Source organism: Dermacentor andersoni, chromosome 1 (assembly GCF_023375885.2).
Source record: "Dermacentor andersoni chromosome 1, qqDerAnde1_hic_scaffold, whole genome shotgun sequence".
Taxonomy (NCBI): Eukaryota; Metazoa; Arthropoda; class Arachnida; order Ixodida; family Ixodidae; genus Dermacentor; species Dermacentor andersoni.
The window spans coordinates 344,194,811-344,211,225 of record NC_092814.1 but is presented as its reverse complement, the minus strand read 5'-3'; the positions used below and the strand labels follow the sequence as shown (position 1 = coordinate 344,211,225).

The 16,415-nt window shown below is 49.5% G+C and overlaps 3 non-coding genes across 3 annotated transcripts; all 3 read left to right on the top strand.

The window, feature by feature from the left end:
* The first annotated feature begins 1,461 nt into the window (after positions 1-1,461).
* On the top strand, positions 1,462-1,532 carry TRNAV-CAC (transfer RNA valine (anticodon CAC)). The gene has a single exon. It is a non-coding gene; the product is annotated as a tRNA-Val (tRNA).
* A 4,960-nt stretch (positions 1,533-6,492) lies between these two features.
* TRNAV-CAC (transfer RNA valine (anticodon CAC)) lies at positions 6,493-6,565 on the top strand. Its single transcript has one exon. It is a non-coding gene; the product is annotated as a tRNA-Val (tRNA).
* Positions 6,566-6,644: 79 nt separating this feature from the next.
* Positions 6,645-6,717, top strand: TRNAV-CAC (transfer RNA valine (anticodon CAC)). Its single transcript has one exon. It is a non-coding gene; the product is annotated as a tRNA-Val (tRNA).
* The last annotated feature ends 9,698 nt before the right edge of the window (positions 6,718-16,415 follow it).

The following is a 16,415-nucleotide window of genomic DNA, read 5'->3' as shown; positions in this document are numbered from 1 at the left end:
TGGCCATTATCAACAGTGACTACGTCACGTGTTTCAAGCTGATCTGCTCAGGTGAAACTTCTTGCGTATGCGGACGACATAGCGGTATTTTGCACGAACAGAGAAAGCATTTGTGAAGTTACAAACATTCTGGAAAGGTTTTGTAACCAGACTGGATGTCAAGTAAACTGGGAAAAAAGTTCTGGATTTTGGCACGGGGAATGGGATATTACACCACAATTTTTCTCACGGCTGCATTGGTCTCCCATGCCAACGCGATACCTTGGTGTGCCCCTAGAATGTTATCGCGATCCCAGCCCACTTTGGAACAAAGAGATGTCAAGGGCGAGAGAGAAAGCGGGAGCATGGCAGGGAAGGAATCTGTCAATTTTCTCACGTGCCTTTGTCTGCAATGTTTTTCTAATTTCAAAAATATGGTACCTCATGAATGTGCTGTGTGCTTCGCGGACCTCTATTCAAAAATTGCATCGTATATTTGCCGTCTTTCTTTGGACTTCGACCTGGGAAAAAACGAGAACAAACCTGTTTCTTTCAGTGAAGAGTGGAGGCCTTGGACTGGTTCATTTGTTTTTGCGTCAAGTGGTATCACGCTTTATTTTCTTTCGTGATCAAAATGACACCTTCTTAAGAACGGTTATACAGGTCCGATTGCAGAGGCTACTCCCAAGAAAGATAGTGTCCTCTGGTGAAAACATGTGCGGTGCTGTAACCGGATTTTTGCGCGAGGTTGTGCTTTCTTGTAAGTTGTTAGAAGTGCGTTTTTCCCCAGACTATTTGTACAGTGTTCCCAAGAAAAAGCTGTACAAAGATCTTGTGGATATCATGCTGCCGGTGCCATTGTACCGGGCACCTTATCGTGGAGGCCCAGGGCAGAATATCTTAAAGCGAGTGAAGAAGATGCCAGTTAGGCCAGGCGTGAAAACATTCTTTTTCAAGTTACACTCTAATACATTACCTGTCAAAACGTGGCTTCAAGAAAAGGGAATCTTTGTCCCTTGGACAACGAACTGTCTTTTATGTAAGAGGCCAGAGACAGTCGAACATGTTTTTCTGGACTGCTGGGACGCGATATTCCACTGGGACGTCCTACAGAGAACTATAAAGAAAGAGTTACCACTAGACCCTTATGGTATCAGGTTTTTACCGGTTGATCACGAAGATGTACCATATGATTTGTTCATGCTTCTTGGCCTCCACAGCTTGTGGAAAACACGAATGCAAGTAAGGCATGCAGATGTTAATACGCGCAGTGCACGTGAAAACTTTATTGAAAGCGCTGCTTACCTTCGGGAATGCATCCGGGCACAGCATGACCCACCTCAGTGGGTAACACTTCTTGCTGATTTAGTGAGTTTGAAGAAATTTTAACTTTGCTCGCCTCAGCTCAAGCGTAGCTGAAGTGCTTTATCGTTTGTGACTTATTATTCCTCATGTGAACTTCGGAAATAAAGAAAAAAAAAAGAAAGTGGTGTAGTGGTTATCACGTGCGCTTCACACGCGCAAGGCCCCCGGTTCGATCCCGGGCGGGAACAATGCGTTACACTTTTGTTTTCTTCGCGATCGCGAATACGCAGAAGAAAAGAGGGAGAGAAATATACCTCTCCGTGCTCCGTTCCCGTGGTGTTCATTCTGCTTCCGGCTCCCAAGCTGAACGGATCGCGGGATCATGGGCTCCAATGGAGCGGCATATGCGGCTGTTAGCCGCGGCAACAGGCTTTCGACGGAAGAAGATAAGGATTACCAGATAATTTTGCCTCGGCTACCTACAGGACGTATTGTTTTAAACACAGTTTTTTTGCACGGCGACGCTCGTGTTCGCCCGTTTCGTGTAGAAGATTTTCGAGACGCGCTTCAAGCTGTTGGTATGCTCTCTGGCGTCGTCGCCCTTGGAGCATACCAAATCAACCATGTATGGGCGGTGACGATGAAGACAGCCGAGGCTGCCGCAAAGCTGGCGGCCCTGAAGGAGCTGCAGGTGAAGGGGCGTCTCTGCCTGGTCATCGACCCCAAGGAACAACAGGTGAAGCTTCGTATCCACTGGCTTCTGCATGGGGTGGACGACGAAGACGTCAAGACCGCGCTGGCCTCCTTCGGCAAAGTGACGGAAGTGACCCGGGAGCGCTGGCGAGTGGATGGCGTTTCCGACAAGGGCTCGACGACCCGAGCAGTGCTGCTGCAGCTGAAGGCAGGAATGAAAGTCGACGACCTGCCCCAGCAGATCCGCGTCGCCGGCGAGCTTGCGCTGGTGGTAGCCCCAGGACGTCCCATGCAGTGCCTGCGCTGCCGGGGCTCTGGCCACGTTCGTCGTGAATGCAAGGTTCCCCGTTGCTCGCGGTGCAGGCTTTTTGGACACAACGACGCGGACTGTGTGCGTTCATACGCAGTAGCCGCGGGTTTGGCGGAGAGCGAGCCGTCGACGTTAGACCATGTAATGGACGTGACCGAGGCGGAGGAAGCGGCCACGGGAGCTGGAAACGGCAAAGTGGCGGCAGAAACCGGCGCGACGACCAAGCAAGCCGAAGTAGGAAGGAATATCCCTCCCCCCAAAGAACCAGCAGCTACAGTCGAGAGCGTGAAGACGGCCCCGCAAGAAAATGAGAGCCACCAGCCAGTTACGGATGCAACGCAGGCAGAGGCGGACGACAACGCGACCCCTGCTAGCGCCCGCGTCGAATCCGTCTCGGCACCGGTCAAGAGATCCCTGCAGCACGAGGAGAAAGTCGACGGAAAGGCCGGCGGTGACTCCGAGGCACCACCCGCTAAGACGCTACCTGGAAGGCGCTCCACCCTCAAGCCTAAGCCGAACCTGGAGACTGACCGTAGGCTTACCCCGAAGCCGACCAAAGAGGAACCCGGGCGATGGCCACCGGATGGCCACGGAGGCGTCTAGCGGTCAGCTAGACGTTAAAGTGAGCACCACGCTCCGGGCCTTCTCCCCTCCGGTTTTCACCATTGATGGCTACCAACCCGTCGCTTAGCCTCGGCACGCTAAACGTTCGAGGTCTGGCCGCCAAAAGGAAACAGTCAGGTTTACAGACTACTAGTGGACCACGACCTCGACGTTTTAGCCGTGCAAGAAACCAAGGTAGACGGCGAGGAGGAGACCGGGAGCATGGTGCAAAGGTTCACGTATAACTACTATACGGTAGTGAGCCACGCCTTAGGGACTTCGGCAGGGTGTGTGCTGTTCGTGAGGAAGCTCCCTGGTCTTGTTATAGATGGTTACTTCTCCTGTACTTCTGGTGGACTTGTCTTTTGTGACTTCAGCTATTGTAATGTCCAATGGCGCGTGTTTTGCATTTATGCGCCTAATACTGTGCAAGAGAGGGCAAATTTCTTTTTGAGTTTAAAGCATCAGTTACATGTGCAAAAAATGATAGCCTGTGTAGGCGACTTCAACTGCGTATTGAAAGCTGAGGATAGGTCTACGCGTCGCGTGGTTTGTGACAAAAGTAGTGATATCCTGGCGCCGATTACACACGAATTCGAAGATATCGCAGAATGTTTTCGCGGTCACGGACAAGTAAGCTACACTCACTTTCAGGGCACAAGTCACGCACGCTTAGATCGGATCTATCTTTCATATGATTTAGTTGAAAAATGCCAGTGCTACACAGTTACGGCCATATCATTTTCTGACCACTGCCTGGTAAAATGCACGGTGGGCAGGAAGAAAGAACGAAACAAGTTCGTCTGGGAACTGTGGAAATTGAATGCAGAACTGTTACAGGATGAAACTTTTAACGAAAATGTAGTGGCGGCTCTGAATTCTTTTGGAGCAGACAGTTCTACGAAATTTGGTGAGGAATGGGAGTTGCTGAAGCAAAGCATTAAATTGAAGGCAATCGAAAGAAGTAGCGTACTGCGATATGAACAAAAGGCCAGAGAAAAGGATTTAACAACATTGCTAGAAAAATTTGCGAAGCTTGAATCATGCAACCTGGCGCCTATCAACAAGATATGCGCGCCGTTAAGAAGAAGCTCGAGGTATTCGACGAAGATCGCTTCCGAGGTGCGCTAGTGCGAGCCAGAGCAGGAAGCCTATCATGCGGGGAAACGCCAACGAAAAGAGCACTGGGGCTAGAAAAAAAGCACTCGAGACGTAAGCAGATTGAGGCTATCGAATATGAAGGGGTGGTATTAACGGATAACAATGATATAGAGCGTGCTTTCTTTGAGCATTACAAAGAACGTTTTGCATTCAGGCCTGTCAACATGCACGATTTCAAGAAATTATTTTTGCAACGAATCCCACAGCTGTCGAGTGAGGTTAAAGAAACCTTAGAACGACCATTAAGAGAACATGAAGTGATGAAAGCCATCGAAGACCTGAATCCTGGGAAGTCGCCAGGTCCAGACGGTCTCTGTGCCGCTTGGTACAAATCGTTCAAAAGCCACCTAGCTCCTATCTTAACAGCAGTTTTCAATGAAGCATATGAACTGAAAATACTTCCACCATCCTTTGGCCAGTCCCATACAGTACTAATACCGAAAACAGAAGAGACCGAAAAGCTCAAGCAACTTTCCTCCTACAGACCCATAGCGCTTACTAACTGCGACTACAAAATATTGATGAAGGTGTTGGCACGACGGGTCCAGTTATTCAGGAAGTAGTCGGCCCACACCAGACGTGTGGTATTCGTGGAAGAACCATTTTCACGAACATCCATAAAATGAAGTGTGTGCTGGAGTGTTGTTACGCCATGTGCGATGCAGTAGCCATCCTCCAGCTAGACTTGGAGAAGGCGTTTGATTGTGTTTCTCACGACATATTGCTTGCCATCCTTGAACACGTTAATTTTGGCCACATAATCGCTGAAGGGGTGACCATGGCGTACCGGAGCTGCTATACCAGACTTATAATTAATCAGATGTTGGGGGCCCCCATTAACGTGAAGCGCTCCGTTCGCCAGGGTTGTCCACTCAGTCCACTCCTGTTTTGTGTCTACATAGAAACGCTATGTCTGGCCATCATCGAAAATGAATGTATTAAGGGGTTTAGTCTTCAATCAGCTGAAGTGAAGCTACTGGCATACGCTGACGATGTGGCTAACAAAGACAAACAAAGTGTATTGAATACTGTTAATATCGTCAAAAAGTTTGGTAACGTCACTAACAGCTACGTTAACTGGCAGAAATGTTTGGGGTTTTGGCATGGAAGATGGGCGTCTACACAAGACCACTTTTCGAACGTAAACTGGGTCACGACGCCAGTTAAGTACCTTGGAGCACCCCTTGATGCCTACAAGGACAGTAGCGAGTACTGGAAGGAGCGTACAAAAGAACTAAAAGAAAAAGCCGACCGATGGAACGCCTGTCACTTGTCAATGTTCGCGAGAGCTACAGCGTGCAACATGTTTCTCGTGTCAAAGATCTGGTACGTAATGCAGGTCCTACAGTGCTCTCGTATTAATGTGCAGAAACTGCACCGCGTGTTCGCTGTATTCGTGTGGGCATCGAGCTGGGAGCGATGCAGCCGAGATAATCTCTTCCGCCGTGTGAAGGATGGTGGTCTGGGGTTGGCGCACCTTTTCTTGCGTCAACTGGTGAATAGATTCTCCTTCTTTCGAGATACAAACGACCCATTTCTGCGCACGGTGATCCAAATGAGGCTGTCAAGATCACTTCCCGAATTCGTTGTAGGTACGGAAATAATGCCAGGACCAGTCCGTGGTTTCTTTCGGGAAATAGTTCAGAGTGTTTCTTTTTTGCGTGTTCGTTTTTCAAGTGCATATTTGTGGAGTGTAAAACGGAAAAAGTTATATCGTGATTTATGTGACAGTGTTTTGCTGGTACCTATGTACAGAGCCCCGTACAGTGGAGGCCCAGGCCTAGATGTATTGAAAAGGGTGAAGATGCCAGTTCAACCAGCCACAAAATCGTTCTTTTTTAAATTACACACCGGTACTCTACCTGTTAAAATCTTCCTTGAACAACGTGGGTTCTACATGCCATGGGTAACCCACTGCCTTATATGTAAAAAAACAGAAAGCATAGATCACGTCTTCATCCACTGTTGGGAAGGGGTCTTTTTCTGGGACGTGTTACAAAGGACTCTAAAAAAGGAGCTACCTATAGATCCCCACGGAATCAGGTTTCTGCCAGTATATGACGACGAAGGTTTCCCGCACGACCTGATCATGCTTACGGGCCTCCACTGTTTATGGCGCGCAAGAATGGCGGGTTACCATTGTGACCCGGATGCCCGACCGGCGCGTCTGTTCTTTTGTGAATCCATGCAACGGTATGTGGAAGTGATCAAGTTGCAACAGCCTGTTCCTGAGTGGCTGTCGAGGGTTGAACCCCTTACAGCACTAAAGGAATTTTAATCCGACAACGTCGTGCCACAGTGGCGGACCGCAGCGAATGTAAATATTTCTGTTCTTTGTTCCGTTTGTGTATTCATCCCTTTTTGCTTCTTTGGTCTTTGTTTATATCATTTAGGAATTCGTGTTGTGATATGTCGAGGACTGGCAATAAAGAAAAAAAAAAGTTCCCGTGGTGTAGTGGTTATCACGTGCGCTTCACACGCGCAAGGGACCCGGTTCGATCCCGGGCGGGAACAGTGCGTTACACTTTTCTTTTCTTTGCGATCGCGAATACGCAGAAGAAAAGAGGGAGAGAAATATATCTCTCCGTGCTCCGTTCCCGTGGTGTAGTGGTTATCACGTGCGCTTCACACGCGCAAGGCCCCCGGTTCGATCCCGGGCGGGAACAGTGCGTTACACTTTTGTTTTCTTTGCGATCGCGAATACGCAGAAGAGGGAGAGAAATAGCCGTCTCCGTACACCGTTCCCGTGGTGTAGGGAGCGGCGTTGGCGTACAAGAACTGCACAACACGCTTAATTGTGAATAAATCATTGGGGGCCCCCATTAACGTCATGCGTTCTGTGCGTCTGGGCTGGCCCCTCAGTCCTCTTTTGTTTGGAATTTGCATAGAAACTATGTGTTTGGCGATAATTGAAAATGATCAAATACGCGGTTATATCTTGGCAGACACGGAAGTCAAGCTCTTGGCATATGCAGGTGACATCGCAGTGCGTTGCACAAGCAAAGAAAGTGTAACGGAAACGATAAGCGCAGTGAAAATTTTTTGTGGTGTGACGGGCAGTAGAGTGAACTGGGGGAAGTCCCTTGGTTTGTGGCACAGAGAGTGGCCTTCGGCCCCGGACAATTTTGCAAATGTGAACTGGTTGAAAACCCCGACCAAGTATCTAGGTGTTACCATGGACAGTTACAAAAACAACGACGAATACTGGATGAACCAAGCAAAAGAAACTTGAGAAAAAGCAGAAAGGTGGAAAGGCTACAACCTGCCCATTTTCGCAAAGACAACTGTGTGTAACATGTTTTTTATTACGAAGTTGTGGTATGTCATGCAGACGTTGTACTGTTCAAGGGTAAACGTGCAAAAGCTGCACAGGGTGTTTGCTGTCTTCATCTGGGGCTCTACCTGGGAAAGGTGTAGCCGAACAAATCTGTTCAGGCACGCGAAGGAAGGGGGGCTGGGCTTGGCGCATCTTTTTGTGCGACAGCTTGTCAACCGCTTTTTGTTATTTCGCGATGTGCGCGATCCTTTTTTGCGCACCGTATGTCAGCTCAGGTTGAGCGACGCATAGCCTGCATATGTTGTTAGTACGGCAAGCACGATCGGAACACTTCGTGGTTATTCATTATACTTCCGGCCACCGAGCGTGAAAGACGGCAAATCATGAGCTCCAGCGGAGCGGCGATTGCGGCCTTCGGCGGCCGCGAAAACAGGCCTGAAGAAGTTCAGGATAGCGAGTATCAGATTATTTTGCCAATTCTGCCCATCGGACGTGTTGTTTTGAACACGTTTTTTTTGCACGGAGACCCACGTGTGCGACCGTTTAGAGTCGAAGATTTCCGAGACGCGCTGACCAAGACCGGTACGCTCTCTGACGTGGTGGCGTTGGGGGCGTACCGAATCAACCACGTCTGGGCGGTGACTTTAGGCAGCGCGGAAGGAACGAAGCGGCTTCTCGCCTTCAAGGAGCTGAACGTCAAGGAGCGCCGGTGCCTTGTCCTGGACCCAGAGGAGCAACAGGTGAAGCTTCGACACCACTGGATGCTTCATGGCGTGGCCGACGACGACATTCGGACGGTGCTTGCGGCGTTTGGGAAGGTCACTGAAGTGGCCCGTGAGCGCTGGCGTGTTCAAGGCGTCCACGAAAAGGGTTCAACCACGAGAACCGTGCTCCTAAAGATGAAGCCTCGTATGAAGATCGAGGACCTGCCGCATCAGATAAGAGTTGCAGGAGAGCTGGCCCTCGTTGTCGTGCCTGGACGGCCGATGCAGTGTTTACGCTGCCGCTGCACGGGCCACGTACGCCGAGAATGCAAGATACCAAGGTGTTCGAAATGTAGACGTTTCGGCCATGGTGAGGAGGAGTGCGTACGAACATACGCAGTGGCTACAGGAAGTGCGTCGGCAGTAGATTCGGCGGAACACATCATGGACGTTGACGAAGCAAAAGCAGCTGCAAAAGGAGCCGGGAATGCGAGAAGCCTGCAGCGACTGCAAAGTCTTCGGTGACTGAGGGAGAAGTAAAAAAAAAACGATTACCAAAAAAAGCAAAGAAACGGCAACGATACGCTGCGAAGGAAAAGAAGACGGGAGGGCGACTGGTGCAGAGGGAGCACCAGAGCCGGACGTATCTGAACCAGGGAACAGCCAAGAGCCCCTCGACAAGAGCGGCGGCCGCCGAGCATTGAGTGTCACCGGCACACCGAAACGCACGCACACCGAACGCGGCAACAAAAAGGACCAGGCTGCGGCCGCTAGATGCGAGGAGCCACCGACGAAAACGACACAAGGGAGACGACCACTCTTCAAAACAAAGCCAAATGTAAGGTCGGAAACGAGAGTCGCTGAAAAGCACGCCTTGCAGCTAGGCCCACCTGGCCAAACAGGTGACCCCGGCACCAACAAAAGCGTCTAGCGATGTGCTGGACGCGAAAGGTAAGCACCATGCTCTCGGCCTCTTATATAACACCGCAGCAAAACGGCTTCTGAGCTCACGCTTAAAGTTGCCAGTCTAAGTGTGAGAGGCTTAGCCACAAAGAAAAGGCAGAGTCATGTGCTGCGCCTTCTAACTGACCAAGATATCGATATGCTTGGTCTACAAGGTACAAAGGTGGAAGGCGAAGAAGAGACTGAGAGCATGGTGCAGCGTTTCACGTCTAGGTTCTAGGCCGTTGTCTGTCATGCAATTGGTACTTCTGCCGGGTGTGTCATGGTTGTCAAAAAGCTGCCTGGTCTGGAAGAAGACGAAGAAGTGGCTCTTGTGTGGAACACCGTTTTCTACTGTTCTCATTTTGCGAGTATTTTTGCGTGTTTTCGGGAGGCGCCGCTTCCGAGACCTTCGGCGATGGAAGCGGAGTCAGCTAGACGTCCGGAGGAGGCCGACGTCACAGCGTCGAGCGCTCCGAGGAAGCGCAATCACCTGATGAGCGACACAGGCAGCGAGGACACCTTGCTGTACTACTCTGCTTCAGAAGAAGATCTGTCGGATGACGGCGACTACTTGACAGTTGTGAGGCAAAAAGGAAAGAAGAGATTCGTCACTGCCTCCTCGTCTTCAACAAGGACGACGGCGGCAGCAAAGGCCCATGACACGGCTCATACCATCCTCTCCTTACCCGAGACGCCGACCGACAACCTGAATCGGCTAAACAGGCAAGCCGTATCTGTAACACTAGAGGCTGTTGTTCCAAATGAGATCACGGATATGAGAGTTAACACCCGTAAGAACATTCTCGCGGTTGATGTCAAGAACAGAGCAGCATTGGATATCTTGAGTACAGTGAAAATGCTGGGCAAGATAAATGTTCGCACCATAATACCACAGGACAGCAATACTATATCAGGTGTGATTTATGATGTCGATGAGTCAATCGACGACAACGATATGCCTATTTTGGTCAAACCCGCCACAGCAGATGTACCTATTATTGAAATCCGTCGCCTAGGAGATTCACGCTGTGTGAGGATAACTTTCAAGGGAGGTAGCTTGCCGTCCCACGTGAAAGTTGGATTTTTTCGTCATCCAGTGCGACCGTTCGTCCCAAGACCACTTCACTGTCGTAATTGTTTGAAGATCGGACATGTCAGCGGCATATGCAAAAATTCGACTGTGTGCGCAAGATGTTCTGAGCAGCACAGTGCAGATGCTTGCCGTTCGACTCACTTCAAATGTGCCAATTGCTCCGGTCCCCATGAAGCATCGTCGAAAGACTGCCCGAGACACAAGACAGAGAGGAAAGTAATCAAACAAATGGTGAGAGACAACTCAACTCACAGAGCAGCCGCCGCCAAAGTACGACGGCGTAGTGTCCGCCGTCACCGTAGACGATCCTCGTCTACTAGAAATACTGATACTGTCGCAAGACAGACGATACTTCCTGAGGCTGGTGCTCCCAAGGCGCTCACCCACACTAACAACACGGTGTCCGCTGACGCAGTGAATACCTCTACTGCAAACGACTGGCCTGCACTTCCGACATTAAGTCCTCCAGCCCAGCAAAGGTCGACGGTGGACTACGGACGAACCAATGAGGGCACAGATCACGTGCGAGGTCAAGACAAGCCAGTAATCGCCATAATAAGATCTCTAATGAATGTCATTCGCGTGTTGATAAACGACATGCAGACGCCATCTGCTCGAGGTGCACTACAAGTGCTGGACGGCCTGGATCCGGTTCTTGCGAGCCTCGAGTAGCAAGCACAATGGCTCTACCGCGTCAGCCGTTCTTCAGACAAGTCAAGGAAGCATCTATTATGCAATGGAATGCCCGTGGCCTGAAATCCCGCGTTGATTTTCGCCATTACGTTTTCACCAATCGATTCCCCATTGTTGTCGTCTGTGAACCGAAGCTACAGAAACCTGTCCGGATCTCAGGCTATGAACCTCATGTGTCATCGACTTGTACTGACATTAGCAAAGTGACCATCTACGTACGGTGTGAACTGACTTATGTTGTTCATCCAGTGCGGCCACATGACACTAATCAGTATGTGTGTTTGACTGTGAAAAAACAAAAACTTGCGTTTACTTTAGTGGGCGCTTACCTTTCTCCATCAAGTCGTTTCGATAGGCAGAGACTGAGTGACATTATAGATGCGACACCTGGTCCATGGATTGTTGTTGGGGACTTCAACGCGCATCATTCACTTTGGGAAAGCAACAAGATAAGTTCCAAAGGAAGAAACCTCGTGTCCTTTGCTTGCGACCATGAACTTTGTTGTCTAAATGATGGCAGTCCCACGTTTCTGCGCGGCCGGACATACAGTAGTTGTTAAGATTTAGCATTTGTTTCGCGATGCCTCACTCGCAGCGTCCATTGGTTCGCAGATATAGAAACCCACGGAAGCGACCACATTCCTACCTACCTGAAGATAAAAGGCCTCACCAAATCCATTCCATCAAATTTTAAACAAACAATAGATTGGCCCGTGTTTAAATTCCTTATGGAAGACGCATGCCACGAAGGCATTTCGTCCACACTAGAATTTGAGATCGCCAAGGCTATGCAGGATGCTATGCGCTCATTTCGGCCATTAGAAAAATACACAGATTTTGATTCGGAAATACAGGGCCTCCGTGCAATCCGCCGGCGAGCGGAGCGACGGTACAGACGGACTAAATCACTATACGACCTTAGAGAGGCCAGACACATTCAAAAGAAAATTCAGCGTCGCCTTGCTGTACTGCAAAATCAACGCTGGAAATCGTTTTGTGAGTCTCTCGACCCGCGTAAACCTCTGTCGGTTGTCTGGAGAACAATCCGTGGACTTCGAACAGCTCCTCAACAGCGTCGTCCATTTAAGTCTCTAGCCCTACATCAAGGACGCCGAGAAGTCGAGGTAGCCGAAGATTACTGCGGAAGGATCGCGGGTCCGGCGCTCACGTATTCACCTTGCGCACCTATTCCCATTGTGCCCCCTTGCTCCCGAGATCCTCGCATAGACGCTGCTTTCTCCATCGAAGAACTGGAGGCCGCACTTGCTGGGTGCAGGCGATCTTCGTCACCAGGACACGATGGCATCACATACTCTGCGCTTGTAAACCTTGGTCAAGAGGCCAGAGATGCCCTTCTTGGCCTATACAACGCATCATGGCGTGACGGCTTGGTCCCTACAACGTGGAAATCCAGTCGGCTTGTTCCACTCCTCAAGGCTGGCAAATCCCCGTTGGAATTGTCATCTTACCGTCCAATAGCGCTGGCCAGCTGCGTCGGCAAGGTAATGGAGCGAATGATACTTACACGGTTAGAATGGTACTTGGAATTCTACAACGTCTATCCAGAGGTGATGGCTTGTTTTCGACGTGGCCGCTCGTCAATAGATAGTGTTATCGACCTGGTAACATACGTACAACACCAGAAACATCTGAAACGAATCACTGCGGCCCTATTCCTTGATGTTAAAGGTGCGTACGACAATGTAGATCATCATGCCCTTCTGGACGCCTTAGAAGCTGTAGGGATTGGTGGACGCACCTTTCGCTGGATATGCAACTATTTGCATGGAAGATCTTTCTTTATTTTGACTGAAGACGGACCAACGCCATCTAGCTATACCAGTCGTGGTGTACCGCAAGGCGGAGTACTCAGCCCTACCCTTTTCAACCTGGTGCTCGTTGGTCTCGCTGATTCTTTACCGCAAACCGTACATCTCTCCGTATATGCAGACGACATTTGCATATGGGCTTCAGGCGTGACACGTGTACAAGTCCGCGCGCGACTTCAGAAAGCCTCAACGGCTGTGTCAAGATACCTAAGAAGACAAGGCCTGGAGCTTTCTGCTGAGAAATGTGCAGTCGTTGCTTTTACTCGCAAATCGATGGCCCCGTATGCTTTGCGAATTATTGACCAAATCATACGATATAGACGAACGCACCGATTTCTTGGCGTCATCATTGATAGAGACTTGTCTTGGAGCCCTCACATCTCGTACATGGCTAAGCGTTTGGCCGCCATTGTGGACCTTCTTGCGTTTCTCGGCGGGAAGTCCTGGGGTGCAACAGTACCGTCAATGTTGCAACTATATCAAGCACTGTTTTTGGGCTTCCTGCGGTACAGCTTACCTGTAATAGGAAATACTTGTACTACGAATATTCGCAAACTCCAGAGCGTACAAGCCCAAGCACTCAGGACTTGTCTCGGTCTTCCCAAAACAACGTCATCGATTGCAACAGTGGCCATAGCCAGAGACGCTCCTTTGACAGTCTACATTGATACAGATGTCCTGAGAGCGCACATCCGACACCTGACTCGGATTCCCTCACACCATCTTGCTTGCTTGCCAGCAAAAAGGCCACTTTCAACTTTTTCAAAAACTATTGTAAGACATCAGTCGTACTTACCATCAGAATTTACACCCGCTTCACGATTGTCAGATCCATTGTGGTGTCTGCACCGGCCTCAAGTGCAACTGACAATTCCAGGAATCAGAAAGAAAGCTGGAGCGCCATTGCAAGCTTTGAAACATGCAACTTTGGAGCACATTCACAACGTGCACAGATTCCGACAACATGTATACACAGATGGCTCAGTAAAACTCAACAGCTCTGCTGCTGCAGTCATCATCCCGGCGCAATCTGAGGAAATCAAATTAAGAACTTCATGTGTGACCACATCGACGGGTGCAGAACTCGCAGCGCTCCGTGCTGCACTTGATTTCATTAGGCAGAAACCACCGCAACAATGGGCAATCTTCAGTGACTCCAAGGCAGCTCTTCAGTGCATACGAAGCCCAATGCGCCATGGACCCAATGAACAACTGGCCTCAGAAATTCGGCACATATATAATCAAAGCTATGACAAGGGACACAACATAATCTTTCAGTGGCTTCCAGGACACTGTAACATCAGCGGGAATGACCACGCCGACGAAGCCGCCCGATCTGCACATGAAAGTGGTCAACGAGTCTTCATTCCGCTTTCGCGAGCAGACGCTGCGGCTGCGCTGCGATTGATGTCCCGTGAGTGTACTTTGCCCCTGTGGGACTCCAATGTTTTCACCAAGTGTCGGTTGCGTTCGTTGTCTCCGGACATACGGATGCACCTCCCGCCTGGACTACCACGACGTGAACAGACCATGCTTTACCGTCTGTGGCTAGGCGTTGCCTTTACAAACGCCTATGCTTTCCTCATAGGAATGGCCAACAGCCCCACGTGCGACACATGTAACATCGACGAGACGCTCGCACACATTATCTGTGTCTGCCCGCGATACAGTGCTGAGAGACAAGTGATGTGCAGAGTACTGGATCAGTTGGACAATCGCCCACTTTCAGAACTGAAAGCTTTAGGCCAATGCTCCGAAAGAACATCCGCGTTGAAGGCCTTAGTCGCGCTATTAAGGTTCTTGCGGTCTACGGGGCTTCACGACAGACTCTAAGAATGCCGCCCCCTACCGCTCTGTAGTGTACGCGCCTTGTTCGTGCTTGTCTCCCTTTCTTTCTATCTCCCCCTTCCACTCTGTTTCTCTTTTTATCCCTCTTAACCCTTCCGCCTGCGCAGGGTAGCCAACCGGAACTACCCCTGGTTAACCTCCCTGCCTTTCTCTGCATTATTTTCTCTCTCTCTCTCTCTGCCTGGTCTAGTTATCCAGTCGCATGTTTCACTTCCTTCAGGACGAGGAGTTGTCTGTGATTTCGTTTTTTGTGCTACTGAATGGCGCGCTGTCTGTATATATGCACCCACCGAAGTTCACAAGAGGACTGTCTTTTTTGAATTTATTACGCAACACCTGAACATGGAAAGGCAGCTCATTCTGTTGGGTGACTTCAATTGTGTTCTGAGCGCCGATGACAAAACTAGTGCGCGTACTTTCAGGGATAGTAGTACTGCCGTTCTTATTCGTTTAATTGATGAATTTGCTTTGATGACGTGGGAGAATTCCTGGTGAGCAGGTGTCCAGTTAAGTACACTCATTTGCAAGGTACCGGCCACGCCCGACTCGACAGGATTTACGTGTCTGCATGTTTGCTCCCAAAGTGTCATGGCTATGACGTAGTGCCCGCGCCCTTCTCGGATCACTGCATGGTTCAGTGTTTCATTGGTGCAAAAAAGCGAAGCAGCTCTTTTCAGTGGGATCTTTGGAAGGTAAACAAACTGCTCAATTATCACGAATTCGCTAAGGGAGCGGAGGAAGAAATTCGTAAAGTCACTGGAGGGGGAATAGATGAATTGGGCCAGGAATGGGAACTGTGCAAGCAGCAGATCAAAATAAAAGGAATTGAAAGGGCGAGCTGCATACGGTACCAAGAAAAACTAAATGAAACGCAGTTAGTCTAGAAAAATTTTTAGCTCTGGAGTGCGAGGCACTGGGATTATACATGGACGACGTTAGGAAAATAAAACAAAAACTAGAAATTAATGAAGAAGAACGCTATCGTGGAGCACTTGTACACGCGAGAGCTGAACATCTAGCCGTGGCGGAGACGCCCACAAAACGGGCGCTAGGGATGGAAAAAATGCACGCAAGAAGGAACCATGTCACTGAGGTACAATGGGCGGGTCGCAGCGCAACAGATAATAGAGAAATCGGGCAAGCTTTCTTTGAGTATTACCAGGCATTATTCGATTTGCGTTTTGTAGAACTGGACCGGTGTAAAGAATCGTATCTGCGGGCGATGCCACGACTAGACGAGGAACGAAAAGCAAGACTGGAAACAGCCATTAGCGAGCAAGAAGTAGAGCGTGCAATAGACAATTTAAACCCTGGTATATCGCCTGGGCCTGATGACTTGACTGCAGCGTTCTACAAAACTTTCAAGCAACAACTAGCTCCATTGCTGACTGCGGTATTCAATGAGGCATATGAAATAAATGTTTTACCTGTGTCGCTTGGAACGTCACATACTGTACTTATTCCGAAAACCGACAAAGCAGATAAAGTTAAGCAGGTATCGTCATACAGACCTATCGCTCTGACAAACGTAGACTACAAAATCTTCATGAAGGGTCTTGCCAGCAGATTACAGAGTGTTATAGGCGAAATAGTTGGCCCTCATCGAACGTGTGGGATCAAAGGCCGTTCCATCGTTTACAACATTCACAAGGCGAGGTGTGTACTTGAATGCTGTGACGCCACATATGCACGTGTCGCACTACTACAATTAGATTTGGAAAAGGCCTTTGATTGTGTGCCACATTTTATTTTGTTTTGCATCCTGGACTACATCAATATAGGTTCGGTCATCCGGGAGGGAGTGAGCTTGGCGTACCGTAACTGCACTACGAGGCTACTTGTTAATAAGTTGCTGGGGCCCCCATAAACGTACGACGTTCGGTGCGCCAAGGTTGCCCCCTCAGCCCTCTGTTGTTTGATATATATATTGAAGCACTGTGTCTGAACATAATACAAAACGATGAAATTCATTGAT